Below are 15,495 nucleotides of genomic sequence, written 5' to 3'. Positions count from 1 at the left end.
ACCCGGATTAACGCTGTGCACTGGCATCGGCTGGTGGGTCCTACTTGGGGACATCCGATTTCTGTCAATTACCGCAACGTGGAAGGCTTCCCGGTCGTCAGTATCACCGGTCTGTACGTCGTCAGGGTATGACTTGGTGTATGGAGGCTGAATGGCCCGCACGTCCCTGCAAGGCTGGTGGATTTGGGGAGCGTTGGCAGGTTGAGCTGCTCGACAGCAGGCAGCGTAGTGGCCCATCATGCCACAGCGGAGGCATTGTTGATTTTTTGCTGGACATTGCCACTTTAAATGTGCGGATCCACAGTTGACGCACGTCGTGACGTCATGGCGTTCGTTGCAACACCGCGCATGCGCAGTTTGGTCCTGCATAGAGCACGCCTGCGCGTCACGTTCCTCTGCGTCGACATCTCTTTTGGCGCTTACAAGCGCGGGAGGCCGTGGAAAGCGCGTAAAATGGGCGCCCTCGTCCGGGCCGCGGGCCGGGAGGAATTCGATCGACTGGACCCGCTCGGCCTCGTGGGACCCCTGCCGTGCCGATTCGGCTGCCTGGAATTGGGGAGTACCGGCGGGTCGCGTTTTCGTGGAGGACGCAGGTTTCGATGGCGGTGGCTAGGGTGAGGTTCTTAATTTTGAGGAGCTGCTGGCGTAGGGTGCCCCAGTTGACCCCAAAAACTATCTGGTCCCGAATCATGGAATCGGAGATGGCCTCATAGCCGCAGGACTGCGCGAGGATACGGAGGTGTGTCAGAAAAGATTGAAAAGGCTCACCCTTACCCTGCAGGAGCTGCTGGAAGAGGTACCTCTCGAAGCTCTCATTCACCTTGACGCTGAAGTGTTGCTCAAGTTTGAGAAGGACCGTCTTGTACTTCGTCTTGTCCTCACCTTTCACGAATACCAGGGAGTTGTAGATGTGGATGGCGTGTTGCCCTGCCGTGGCGAGGAGGAGGGCGATCTTCCTCGTGTCCGATGCATTCTCCCTTTCTGTGGCTTCTAGGAAGAGCTGGAACGCTGTTTAAACAGCTTCCAGTTGACACCGATGTTTCCAGCGATTTGGAGCGGCTGCGGTGGGCTGATTGTGTCCATGGCGCAGGATGGCGGATCTCTGAAGATGTGCAGGTAGGTCTCACAGTTGCTGGGTTCCAATCCTGGTACTATGTCGTGTTGTGTGTTCCGGTGTACAAATGATCCAACATGGTTGTAGATGGTACAACTCTGTTTTATTACTCTTGATAACAACATCTGTTAACTCATGGCTGTGGTTCCTACTTTACCCGTTAACCTGTGGACCCAGCCTTAACACTATCTTAGAGAGGCACGCAGCACGTGGTGTATGTCTGAGTGGCATGCTGTGAGCTCTGTGCTCTGAGCTATCTCCTGCTGGAATGAGCGGGAACTGTGGTGTTCCCTGTTTTATAGTGCGTGTGCTCTCACTGGTGATTGGCTGTGATGTTGCGTGTGTGTTGATTGGTCCGTTGATCTATCCATCAGTGTGTGTGTGTGATTGCACCACGATATGTTTATATGAATATCATGTCACAACTATCTCCCCTTCACAAACCCCGTCTGGTCTTCCTGGATGATCTGCGGCACACAATCCTCAATCCTCGTGGCTAAGACCTTCGCCAGCACCTTGGCATCTACATTTAGCAAGGAAATCGGTCTGTAAGACCCACATTGCAGGGGATCCTTGTCCCGCTTCAGGATCAAGGAGATCAGTGCCCGGGACATCGTCGGGGGCAAAGCCCCCTCCTCCCTTGCCTCATTAAAGGTCTTGACTAACAGCGGGCCCAACAGGTCCATATATTTTTTTATAGAATTCGACCGGGAAACCGTCCGGCCCCGGTGCCTTCCCCGCCTGCATGCTTCCTATCCCTTTGATCAGCTCCTCCAGCCCAATCGGGGCCCCCAATCCCGCCACCAGTCCCTCTTCCACTTGGAAACCTCAATTGGTCCAGGAAGTGGCCCATCCCTCCCTCCTCCCGTGGGGGCTCGGATCGGTACAATTCCTCGTAAAAGTCCCTGAAGACCCCATTGATGCCAACCCCACTCCGCACCACACTCCCTCCCCTGTCCTTAACTCCCCCAATCTCCCTAGCTGCGTCCCACTTCCGAAGCTGATGCGCCAGCATCCGGCTTGCCTTTTCCCCATACTTCTAAATCCCCCCCTGGGCCTTCCTCCACTGCACCTCCGCCTTCCTGGTGGTCACCAGGTCGAATTTGGCCTGGAGGCTACGCCTCTTCCTCAACAATCCTTCCTCGGCTTCCTCCGCCTACCTCCTGTCTACCCTCACCATCTCCCCCACCAGCCTCTCCCTCTCCCCCCGCTCCCTCCGCTCCTTGTGGGCCCTGATGGAGATCAGCTCTCCTCTCACCACCGCCTTCAATGCTTCCCATACCATCCCCACTCGGACCTCCCCGTTGTCGTTGGTCTCCAAGTACCTCTCTATACTTCCTCGGACCCGCTCGCTCACCTCCTCGCCCGCCAGCAGCCCCACCTCCAAGCACCACAACGGGCGCTGGTCCCTCTCCTCCCCCAACTCCAAGTCCACCCAATGCGGTACGTGGTCCGAAATGGCTATTGCCGAATACTCAGTATCCTCTACTCTCGCTATCAGCGCCCTACTCAAAATGAAAAAGTCGATTCGGGAATAAGCCTTATGGACATGTGAGAAGATTGAAAATTCCCTAGCCCCCGGCCTTGCAAATCTCCACGGGTCCACCCCTCCCATCTGGTCCATAAACCCCCTCAGCACTCTAGCCGCCGCTGGCTTCCTACCCGTCCTAGACCTGGAGCGATCCAGTGCCGGGATCCAGCACCGTGTTAAAGCCTCCCCCCCATTATCAGGCCCCCCATTTCCAAGTCTGGGATCCGACCCAACATAGGCCACATAAAACCCGCATCGTCCCAGTTTGGGGCATACACATTGACCAGTACCACCCTCTCTCCCTGCAACTTACCACTTCCCATCATGTACCTACCGCCATTATCTGCCACAATGCTCGACGCCTCGAATGACACCTTCTTTCCCACCAAGACCGCCACCCCTCGATTTTTGACATCCAACCCCGAGTGAAACACATGACCTACCCACGCGTTCCTCAATCTTACCTGGCCTGCCACCTTCAGGTGTGTCTCCTGAAGCATAACCACATCCGCCTTGAGTCCCTTCAGGTGCGCGAACACCCGGGCCCGCTTAACCGGCCCATTCCGTCCCCTTACAATCCAGGTTATCAGCCGGATCAGGGGGCTTCCCCCCCCCCCCCCCCCCCCCCCCCCCCGCCAACTAGCCATAACCCCTCCTCGGCCAGCCACGGCCCGCACCCCACACCCGGCCCGTTCCCCACAGCGGCATACCCCCGTCTCGACCATCCCCACTCCCTCCAGCTCCTCCTTGACCATAGCAGCAGCAACTCAATGTGTGTTCCCCCCCTCCCCCCGGCTAGGACCCATCCTCGCTGATTTACTCCCCCCATTGTACTTCCGCAAGTCAGCTGACTCCTGCTGACCCCGGCCACTCCCGCCTCTCCTTCGACTCCTCCCATTGTGTGGCACACCCTCCTCTCCCGTCCCCATCCATAGGCTCTCCCCCTCCCCCTTCCGTTCTAAGCGCGGGAAACAACCCTCGCTTTCCCGCCCCGCCACCTCCAGTCTTCAGCGTGGGAAAAAGCCCGCGCTTTCCACCTACCAGGCCCCGCCATCTCTGACGCAGCTCCTTTTACAGGCCCGGTCCCCTTACCCCTGACACGGGCCTCCCCCACCCCTGCGAGGCCCCATCTCACCGCCGTCCACCCCCCCTGTTCCATTTACCTACCCCCCTCCAAGAGCCCCCCCGTCCAACCCAACCATAACAGTGCCCAACCCGCCCCAGCCACCCTCACCGACCCGAAAGAGAAAAAACACAGAGAAAAAGAAACCCGGAGCAATACAAAGGCTCCCCCCTCGAAACAAAAATAAACATAACATATCAACCGCAGTCCCCAATCGCCCTTCCCGACCCTCAATCTGTGTCGAACTTCTCGGCCTGAACAAAGGCCCACGCCCCCTCCGGAAACTCAAAACAATGGTGTCGGTCCTTGTAGGTAACCCACAGTCGAGCCGGCTGCAACATGCCAAACTTCACCCCCTTCCTGTGCAGCACCGCCTTCGCTCGATTGTACCCGGCCCTCCTCTTCGCCACCTCCGCACTCCAGTCCTGATATATCCGAACCTCCGCGTTCTCCCACTTGCTGCTCCTCTCTTTCTTGGCCCACCTGAGCACACACTCCCGATCGACGAACCGATGGAACCTCACCAGCACCGCCCACGGAGGCTCGTTAGCCTTGGGCCTCCTCGCCAGCACTCTATGGGCCCCTTCCAGCTCCAGGGGCCCCTGGAAGGACCCCGCTCCCATCAGCGAGTTCAACATGGTGACCACATAGGTTCCCACGTCTGGCCCCTCCAGCCCAGAATCCGCAGATTCTTCCGCCTCGACCGATTCTCCATCTCCTCAAACCGGTCCTGCCATTTCTTGTGGAGCGCCCTTTACCGCCAGGCCTAAGATCTCGTCCTCGTTGTCAGAGATCTTTTGTCGGGCCTCGCGGATTGCCACCCCCTGGGCCGTCTGTGTCTCCAGCAGCTTATCGATAGAAGCCTTCATCGGCTCTAGCAGGTCCGTTTTAATCTCTCTGAAGCAGCGGTGAATACCCTCCTGCTGCTCCTCCGGCCACTGCATCCACGCTGCCTGGTCTCCGTCCGCCACCATTTTGTCCTTCTTTGCTCGCACCTTCTTCGGGTCCACCACCACCTGTTGAAGCCTTATACTGACGGGGAGCTGTTATAGACTCCTCCCCACACTGGGAAACATCGAATAAGTGCCGTTGGGGGCCCTGAAAAGAGCCCAAAAGTCCGTTTTTGCGGGAGCCGCCGAATGTGCGACTTAGCTCCGCATAGCCGCAACCGGAAGTCCGCGGAATCCACATTGAGGATAGATAGGCGTCTTGCTGAATTTGAAGAGGGATACTCACATTTTGTGATGATGCCCACACGATAGGGAGACTCCAGGCAGTCGTCCTCTGGATCCATAGTTTCTACCAGGATCAGAATCCAGTAAACCTTGCTGTACACATCGAACGTGCTTGCATTGGAATTGGGATCGTTGGCCCTTGACTGGTGGTGCAGACCTGTACAAGGCTGCAAAATGTCCAGGTTTCCCGCAGTTTAAACATTGCCTGCCTTTTGCAGGGCATTGCCGCTTTAAGTGCGCGGTACCACAGTTCGGGCACGTCATGACGTTGACGTCGTTACGCTCCGTGCGTCGTCGCACATGCACAGTGCGGTCAGCCGACGTTCGCACTTGCGCAGTTTGGTCTTCGGCCGCTTCGTTCTCCTGTTCGTGGTGCGCATGCGTGGGACCCCGGGAAAAGCACGCGAAATGGTCGCCTTCATCGATACTGAGGCTCCGCATCCGGGCGATGGCCTGTACACTCTCTGCCTCGTGGGAGGCAAGTTGGTCCTGTTCTGCCTATTTGAAACGGGAGTACAAGCGCGGGAGGCCGTGGAAAGCGCGTAAAATGGGCGCCCTCGTCCGGGCCGCGGGCCGGGAGGAATTCGATCGACTGGACCCGCTCGGCCTCGTGGGACCCCTGCCGTGCCGATTCGGCTGCCTGGAATTGGGGAGTACCGGCGGGTCGCGTTTTCGTGGAGGACGCAGGTTTCGATGGCGGTGGCTAGGGTGAGGTTCTTAATTTTGAGGAGCTGCTGGCGTAGGGTGCCCCAGTTGACCCCAAAAACTATCTGGTCCCGAATCATGGAATCGGAGGTGGCCTCGTAGCCGCAGGACTGCGCGAGGATACGGAGGTGTGTCAGAAAAGATTGAAAAGGCTCACCCTTACCCTGCAGGAGCTGCTGGAAGAGGTACCTCTCGAAGCTCTCATTCACCTTGACGCTGAAGTGTTGCTCAAGTTTGAGAAGGACCGTCTTGTACTTCGTCTTGTCCTCACCTTTCACGAATACCAGGGAGTTGTAGATGTGGATGGCGTGTTGCCCTGCCGTGGCGAGGAGGAGGGCGATCTTCCTCGTGTCCGATGCATTCTCCCTTTCTGTGGCTTCTAGGAAGAGCTGGAACGCTGTTTAAACAGCTTCCAGTTGACACCGATGTTTCCAGCGATTTGGAGCGGCTGCGGTGGGCTGATTGTGTCCATGGCGCAGGATGGCGGATCTCTGAAGATGTGCAGGTAGGTCTCACAGTTGCTGGGTTCCAATCCTGGTACTATGTCGTGTTGTGTGTTCCGGTGTACAAATGATCCAACATGGTTGTAGATGGTACAACTCTGTTTTATTACTCTTGATAACAACATCTGTTAACTCATGGCTGTGGTTCCTACTTTACCCATTAACCTGTGGACCCAGCCTTAACACTATCTTAGAGAGGCACGCAGCACGTGGTGTATGTCTGAGTGGCATGCTGTGAGCTCTGTGCTCTGAGCTATCTCCTGCTGGAATGAGCGGGAACTGTGGTGTTCCCTGTTTTATAGTGCGTGTGCTCTCACTGGTGATTGGCTGTGATGTTGCGTGTGTGTTGATTGGTCCGTTGATCTATCCATCAGTGTGTGTGTGTGATTGTCCTGTTCTGCCTATTTGAAACGGGAGTACCGATTTCTCGCCTGTTCATGCACTTTACACGTCTCAATTGCGACTGGCAGCGTCATGTTTTTAATTTTGAGGAGCTGCTCCCGCAGGGCGCCGGAGTGGACCCCAAACACGATCTGATCCCTGATGATGGAATCAGCGGTGTCATTATAGTTGCAGGGCTGCGCTAATATACGGAGATGAGTTAGAAAGGATTGGAACGGTTCATCCTTACCCTGAAGGCGTTGCTTGAAGATATAGCGCTCAAAGGTCCTGTTTATTTCGACTTCACAGTGACTGTTGAATTTCTCCATAACGGTCATGAATTTGATCTTGTCCTGGCCGTCAGTAAAATTAAGCAAGTTGAAAATCTGAATGGTTTGGTCCCCCGCAGTTGATAGGAGTTGAAGACCCGCCAGTTGGCGCCGAGATTGCCGAAGATCCTAGCTGTGGAGGGGCCTGGATCTTCTCCATGCCGCTGGAAGGCACTTGCTGGTCATCACGGAATCACTCGAGGAAAACCACTTAGAGATAGTAGACTACTGGTACCATGTCGTGTTAATCACCCTGGGGTAACACAGACTGCAACTGGATGCAGTTGTACTTGAAAGTAGACTCCAAACTTTAGTGTTGGTTCAATATGCTTTATTGAACTTGTTAAGCAGTGCACACAGTTCGCTATGGGTTTGACACTCTACTAATCTAAGCGTGCTTGTTATAATTAACTAGACCAGTCTATCTGAGCCACGTGTAGAAGGTGCTAACTGATATATACAACTGATATATGCACCCTGACTGTGATTACAGTTGTCACCAGTGGAAAGAGGCAGAGTGTTGATGCCTCGTGTGTTTTATAGTGGGAGCCCACCTTCTCGTGTTCTGCCTGGTGATTGGTTGTGATCTGTCCTGTGTGTTGATTGGCTGTACTGGGTGTCTGTCACTGCCTGTCTGTATCTCATTATGTGCATGAGTGCATATCATGACACTAGGGAGTCAACAGAGTGGTGAGGGATTACAAGGGGACAAAGGGAGCACTGGGTGTCACTATATATGCGGACGACCTATGTTTCGGACCGCTGGAGAGCATGGAGAGGATCATGGGTCTGTTGGGGATGTTTGGGGCGTTCTCGGGATATAAGCTAAATGTCGGGAAAAGTGAAGTGTTCCTGGTGAATGAGTTGGGTTGGCGAGCCAATCTGGCGGAGGGATGCCATTCAAGGTAGCAGAGATAGGTTTAGAAACCTGGGGATTTAGGTGGCTTCAAAAATGGAATCTAACAAAGCTGGTGGAGGAGGTTAGGGAGGATCTGAAGAGGTGGGACACATTGCACCTGATTGGCAGGGAGGGTCCAAGTGGTGAAGATGAACATTCTGCCGAGGTTCCTGTTCATATTCCAGACACTTCCTATCTTTGTACCAAAAGCCTTCTTTCGAAAACTGGATATGATTCTCTCAGACTTAGTATGGGCAGGGAAGGTGCCAAGGGTTAAGAGGACCCTGTTACAGAGACAGAGGCAGAAGGGAAGGAAACCTGCTACACTCTTACTGGGCGGCGAATGTGCAGAAGGCGAGGCGGTGGTGGGAAGGAGAGGGGCAGAATGGGTTAGGGTGGAGGAAGAATTCTGTAGGGAATCCAGCTTGAGGGCTATGGTGACGGCGGTATTGCCAATGGCGCCAAGAAAATACGCGGAGAGCCCATGGTGCAGTCCACAGTAAAGGTCTGGAACCAGCTGAGGAGGCATTTCAGGACATAAGTGATGTCGGTGCTGGCACAGCTATGCGAAAATCGGTTTTGAGCCAGGGGGGATAGATGGTATATATAGGAAGTAGAGAGAAGTGGGGCTCGTTAAGATGAGGGATCTGTACCTGGAAGAAGGGTTTGCCAGTATAGAGGAACTGAAGGAGAGGGTAGAGCTCCCGAGAGGGTGTGAGTTTAGGTACCTGCAGGTAAGGGATTTTGAGCGGAAGGTTTGGAAATAGTTCCCCAGGTTGTAGAGGTACACCCTGTTGGAGCGACTGCTACTTCTGGATGTGGAAGGGATAGGGCATATACAGTTGGCTGGAAGAGCAGGGAGGTGAGCAGGTGATGAAGATAAAGGAGAGGTGGAAGGGGAGCTGGGCGGGGAAATAAACTGAGGAGTATGGAGGCGCTGCGGAGGGTAAATGTGACCTCGTGCGCAAGGATAAGCCTGATACAGTTCAAGGTCGTGCACAGGGTACATGTGACTCGGGCAAGAATGAGTGGTTTCTCCCAGCGAGTGGCAGACTAGTGCGAAAGGTGCTGGGGCTGCGAAAAGGTGAAGAGGTTCTGGGCGGGAGTGTTCGCTGCGCTAACAAGGATAGTTGGGGTGGAGGTTGAACCGGACACTTTGGTGGCGCTATTCAGGATATCGGCGACGACGGAGCAGATGGAGGGGAGGGATGCCAAAGTTGTAGCCTTCACCTCTCTGATTGCCTGGCGAAGAATTCTGTTGGAATGGCGGTCAGCAATGCCGCCGGAGGTGGCGGCCTGGCTGAGGGACTTACATCACTTACTTCGGCTGAAAAAGGCCAGGTACGAATTAAGGGGTTCAGCTGAGGGCTTCGAGGCAAGGTGGGGGATATTTGTTGCCATGTTTAAGGAGCTGTTCATTGCGGGGAGGGGGCAGGGGGGGGGAAGTGAAAAAGGTAAAAATTTGTGCAAACTGCGTAGTTGTGTTTTGGGGAGTTTGCTCCACAATGGGAAACCCTATTGACTGGCCGGCGTAATGGAGAATCCCACCGGCGGATCGAGGCAGAAAAGCAGCACGGCGGGGAGGAGAATCCAGTCCTTTATGGTTTGGAATCTTTCGTATAAGTTTGGAATAAAATACATTTTAAAAAAAATAAACATCAGCTGATCCAAAACTGTACTGCCTGAATCGTATCCGGGCTTACCCATCACACTTGTCCTTACTTACGGCCCCATACCGCAATGCTTCCAATTTAATATTCTCATACTAATGTTTGAAACCCTTCATGACCCTATCGCTATAACTATCTCCAGTCCCACAACGCCCTTTGCCGAATCTTCCCTGGCCTTTTCTGCAGCCTTCCCTTCCTTTGTCTCATCGATCATGACTTTAATGGTTCAGCCTCCAGACACCTCTCCTTTTATCCTTCAATACCCCCCTTAAGCTCACCACTTTGGCAACGCTTTTGCACATCCACCTATTTCCTCCTTTGGCTCAGCACCTAGATTATTTCAACTACACCTCTGCAAAACACTTTGGGACATTTTTTACACATTTATAGCATGGTTGTTTAAAATTATGACTATTTGCATGTGTTGCCATCTCACACATTAACAGCGATCACCACAGGTCAACAATAATGGATCAGTGATGATGCAACTAAGAGCATGGTGTACTATTGCTAAACAGAGAGGCTCAAAGCCTGATACATTTCAGGCATGTTTAACTAATCAAAAACGGACAAAAAAAAATCTTCGAAGACATATTAAGTTATTAAAAGGTGTTTATGTTTTAATAACCTTCACGATGAGGAACAAAATTAATCTCTTTAATAAAATGATTACGTTTAATGTTGGAAGCCTCTATAAAACTTTATTTAAAGTAAAATTAATATAGAACAGAAGATTCTTGTGTTAATTTAATTTACAAGTGCATCAAGGTGTAGTGATGAGTTTGATCCATCAGTCTTTTATATTGCATCGTACAGTCTCAGACAAAAGAGCGATTGTTGTAGTATTCAAATAATAGGCAAAATGGTTTGGCAGCATTTGACCTATTTCTTAGGATATGAAACCCAGTTGCCTTGTTGAAACATTAATTTAATTACATTGTTGGGCTACTTATACTTTTATCATTTTAATGGCAATGTATTACTATAAAGTTTGTGCTGATAAGAACATATTGATTTTATTTGTTCTTGGGATGTGGGAGTCACTGGCTGGGCCAGCATTTGTTGCCCATCCCTAATTGCATTTGAACTGAGAGGCTTGCTAGGCCATTTTCAGTGGGGGCAGTTCAGAGTCAACCGCTTCACTGTGTGGGTCTGGAGTCATATGTAGGCCAACCGGGTTAGGATGGCAGATTTCCTTACCTGAAGAACATTAGTGAACCGCCGAGGAGGCTGAGGGTGGATCTCATAAGAGTTTTACAAAATTATGAGAGGCATAGATAGGTTATACCGTAAGAATCTTGTCCCTACGGTAGAGATGTCTAAGACCAGAGGGCATAGGTTGAAGATGAGGAGTAAGTGGTTTAGAGGGAACCTGTAGAAAACCTTTTTCATTCAGAGTGTGGTTGAGATATGGAACATGCTGCCTGAGAGGGTGGTGGAGGCAGGTGCTCTTGAAAATTTAAGAAGCATCTGGATGAGCATTTCAATCGGCAATGCATAGTCAGCTGTGGAACAAATGCTGGTAAATGGGATTAGTGTAGATTGATATTTGATGGTCGGCATTGACTTGGTGGGCCGAAGGGCTTGTTTCTGTGTTGTATGACTCTGACTCTATGACTACAGGGTGTGACAATATGGATATTGGAATTGTTATGGGCGAGGTGTTTTCAGAACCCCAAAATGTATCATGGAGTTCAACCAACATCCCCCTTTAATGCTATTATTGCTTTTGAAGCACGCGGCTTGTTCTCCAGGTGTGATATTACAATTATGGACACGTGGTTTTTAAACACAAAACAATGTTTATTCTATGAACTCAACTTAACCTTTTAAATAAACATTGGATCCCTTAACACCCTTACTTCAAAGATAACCCTGAAAATATTACAACACTAAATAATCCTTCAGTTATTCCTTTCAACATCCATGAGACTTAACACCTTTAAACAGAAACACATCAGGTTAAAGGTTTTACTATTATGAGTTTAAATCACCCAAATGATCCCGAGATAGTCTTTCATGGCAGAGGTCACAGCAGATCCAGCTCACTGCAAAACACAGACACACACCCAAGCTCTTTTTCAAACTGAAACTTCAAAATGGCTGAACTGAGCTCAGCTCCACCCACTCTCTGACATCACTGTTTTCTTAAAGGTACATTTCTTAAACATCCATTTCTTAAAGGTACTCTCACATGACAGTTTGGTCGATGAAGTGTTAGCAAATTTATGTAAATACATCTAACCGCCAGATGGTGATCACAAGCAGTCACATAGATCACGTGACACCCTTGATTCTGGGAGAAAGTGTTCAGGCGTGAAAGAAAGTAGTCATGTGTTCAGGAGATCTGTAGATATAGTTATAGCATGTTTATTTAGCAATCTTTGTATTTTAGGAAGATGTTCGAATCTAGCTATAAGTAGCGTTAATAAATTAGCTTTGTTACTCAACATAGCTTGATGTTCTTTGTTTTAAAAAATATATATATTTATTAAAGTTTTTTAACACAATTTTTCTCACTTACAAACAATAACCCCCCCCCCGTAACAAAAAAAACGAGAAATCGCGCAGAGCAAGATATATACATGGCAAAATGATATATTTACACAGCTTTGTACGCTAGCCCTCACCCGTACGTGCCAGTTTCCCCAACCCTTCATGTTATCTCTTGCTCATTCACCCTCCCAGGCAGTCCCCCCTTTCCCCCCTCCCCCCCTCCCAGGACGCCCCCCCCCCCAAGGTTGCTGCTGCTGCTGACCAACCTTCCTCCAACGCTCCGCGAGATAGTCGAGGAACGGTTGCCACCACCTGTAGAACCCCTGCGCAGACCCACTCAAGGCGAACTTAATCCTCTCCAACTTTATGAACCCAGCCATATCATTTATCCAGGCGCCCAGGCTGGGGGACTTCGCCTCCTTCCACATTAGCAAGATCCTTTGCCGGGCTACTAGGGACGCAAAGGCCAGAATGCCGGCCTCTTTCGCCTCCTGCACTCCCGGTTCGTCCACTACTCCAAATATTGCTAGCCCCCAGCTTGGCTTGACCCGGACTTTCACCACCTGAGATATTGCTCCCGCCACTCCTCTCCAGAACCCCTCCAGTGCCGGGCATGACCAAAACATATGGACATGGTTCGCCGGGCTCCCTGAGCACCTTCCACATCTGTCCTCCACCCCAAAGAACCTACTCAACCTCGCCCCCGTCAAGTGCGCTCTGTGGACCACCTTAAATTGTATCAGGCTGAGCCTGGCACACGAGGAGGAGGAATTAACCCTACTAGGGCATCAGCCCACAGACCTTCCTCGATCTCCTCCCCCAGCTCCTCCTCCCATTTACCCTTCAACTCTTCTACCAGTGCTTCCCCCTCTTCTTTCAACTCCTGGTGTATTTCCGACACCTTGCCCTCCCCGACCCATACACCCGCGATCACCCTATCTTCAACTTCTTGTGCCGGGAGTAATGGGAATTCCCTCACCTGTTGCCTCACAAAAGCCCTCACCTGCATATATCTAAAGGCATTTCCCGGGGGTAACTCGAACTTCTCCTCCAGTGCCCCTAGGCTCGCAAACGTCCCGTCGATGAACAGGTCCCCCATTCTTCCAATCCCCGCCCGATGCCAGCTCTGGAACCCCCCGTCCATTTTCCCCGGGGCAAACCGGTGGTTGCCCCTGATTGGGGACCACACCGATGTTCCCATTGCACCCCGGTGCCGTCTCCACTGGCCCCAGATCCTTAGTGTTGCTGCCACCACCGGGCTGGTGGTATACTTTGTCGGCGAGAGCGGCAGCGGTTCCGTTACCAACGCCCCCAGGCTCGTTCCTTTACAGGACGCCATCTCCATCCTCTTCCATGCCGCCCCCTCTCCCTCCATAACCCACTTGCGGATCATCGCCACATTTGCTGCCCAGTAGTAGCTCCCCAGGTTTGGCAGCGCCAACCCTCCTCGGTCCCTACTGCGTTCCAGGAACCCTCTCCTTACTCTCGGGGTCTTATTCGCCCACATAAACCCCATAATACTCCTGCCTACTCTCTTAAAAAAGGCCTTAGTGATCACGATGGGAAGGCACTGAAACACAAACAGAAACCTCGGAAGGACCACCATTTTGACCGACTGCACTCTACCCGCCAGCGAGAGCGGTAACATGTCCCATCTTTTGAAATCCTCCTCCATTTGCTCCACCAACCTCGTCAGATTCAGTTTATGTAGGGTCCCCCAACTCCTGGCTATCTGGATCCCCAGATACCGAAAACTCCCCTCCGCCCTCCTCAGTGGTAGGTCCCCTATTCCTCTTTCTTGGTCCCCCGCCTGTAATACAAAGAGCTCACTCTTCCCTACATTGAGCTTATAGCCCAAAAACTCCCCAAACTCCCTTAGAGTCTGCATGAGCTCCACCATCCCCTCCATTGGATCCGCCACGTACAGCAACAGGTCATCTGCATATAGAGACACCCGATGCTCTCCTCCCCCTCGGACCACCCGCCTCCATTTATTAGACTCCCTCAATGACATGGCCAATGGTTCGATCGCCAATGCGAACAACAGGGGGGACAGTGGGCACCCCTGCCTTGTCCCTCGGTACAGTCGAAAGTACTCCGACCTCCGCCGGTTCGTCACTACACTCGCCATCGGGGCTCTGTAAAGGAGCTTAACCCAATTGATAAACCCTACCCCGAACCCAAACCTACGCAGCACCTCCCAGAGGTACTCCCACTCTACTCGGTCAAAGGCCTTCTCCGCGTCCATAGCTGCCACTAGCTCCGCCTCTCCCTCCTCCGATGGCATCATTATCACGTTTAAGAGCCGCCGCACATTGCTGTTTAGTTGCCTGCCCTTTACAAATCCCGTCTGGTCCTCGTGGATAACCCCCGGGACACAGTCCTCGATCCTCGTGGCCAGCACTTTTGCCAGCAACTTTGCATCCACATTGAGGAGCGAGATCGGCCTGTACGATCCACATTGCAGTGGGTCCTTGTCCCGCTTTAGGATCAAAGAAATTGTCGCTTCCGACATTGTCGGGGGCATGGTCCCCTCCTCTCTTGCCTCATTAAAGGTCCTCACCTGTAGCGGGGCCAACAGGTCTGCGTACTTCCTGTAGAAATCCACCGGGAATCCATCCGGTCCTGGGGCGTTCCCCGCCTGCATGCTCCCCAAACCCTTGCTCAGCTCCTCCAACCCAATTGGTGCCCCCAAACCAGCCACCCCTTGCTCCTCCACCCTCGGGAATCTCAGCTGATCTAGGAATCGTCTCATCCCCTCTTCCCCCGCTGGGGGCTGGGATCTGTACAGCTCTTCATAAAAGGCCTTAAATACCTCGTTTATTTTCGTCGCACTCCGAACTGTGGCTCCCCTTCCATCTTTGACTCCCCCTATTTCCCTCGCTGCCATCCTCTTACGGAGCTGGTGTGCAGGCGGGGAACGCCCCGGGACCGGATGGATTCCCGGTGGATTTCTACAGGAAGTACGCAGACCTGTTGGCCCCGCTACAGGTGAGGACCTTTAATGAGGCAAGAGAGGAGGGGACCGTGCCCCTGACTAGCCTTTTCCCCATACTTGTAGGTCGCCCCCTGCGCTTTCCTCCACTGTGCCTCCGCCTTCCCTATGGTCAACAGGTCAAACTCCGTCTGGAGCCGTCGTCTTTCCCCAAGTAATCTTTCCTCTGGGGCCTCTGCGTATCTCCTGTCCACTCTCAAAATCTCCCCCACTAACCTCTCTCTTTCCATACCCTCTGTCTTCTCCCTATGAGCCCTAATGGAGATTAGCTCTCCCCTGATCATCGCCTTCAACGCGTCCCATACCACCCCCACCCGCACCTCCCCGTTGTTGTTGGCCTCCAAGTACCTTTCGATACACCCCCTCACCTTCCCACACACCACCTCATCCGCCAGCGGTCCCACATCCAGCTGCCACAACGGGCGTTGGTCCCTCTCCTCTCCCAGCTCCAGTTCCACCCAGTGCGGGGCATGGTCCGAAATGGCTATGGCCGAATACTCCGTCCCCTCCACCCT

The sequence above is a fragment of the Scyliorhinus torazame genome, chromosome 16 (genome assembly GCF_047496885.1).
Source record: "Scyliorhinus torazame isolate Kashiwa2021f chromosome 16, sScyTor2.1, whole genome shotgun sequence".
In the NCBI taxonomy this organism is placed as follows: Eukaryota; Metazoa; Chordata; class Chondrichthyes; order Carcharhiniformes; family Scyliorhinidae; genus Scyliorhinus; species Scyliorhinus torazame.
This window is presented reverse-complemented; position numbering follows the sequence as displayed.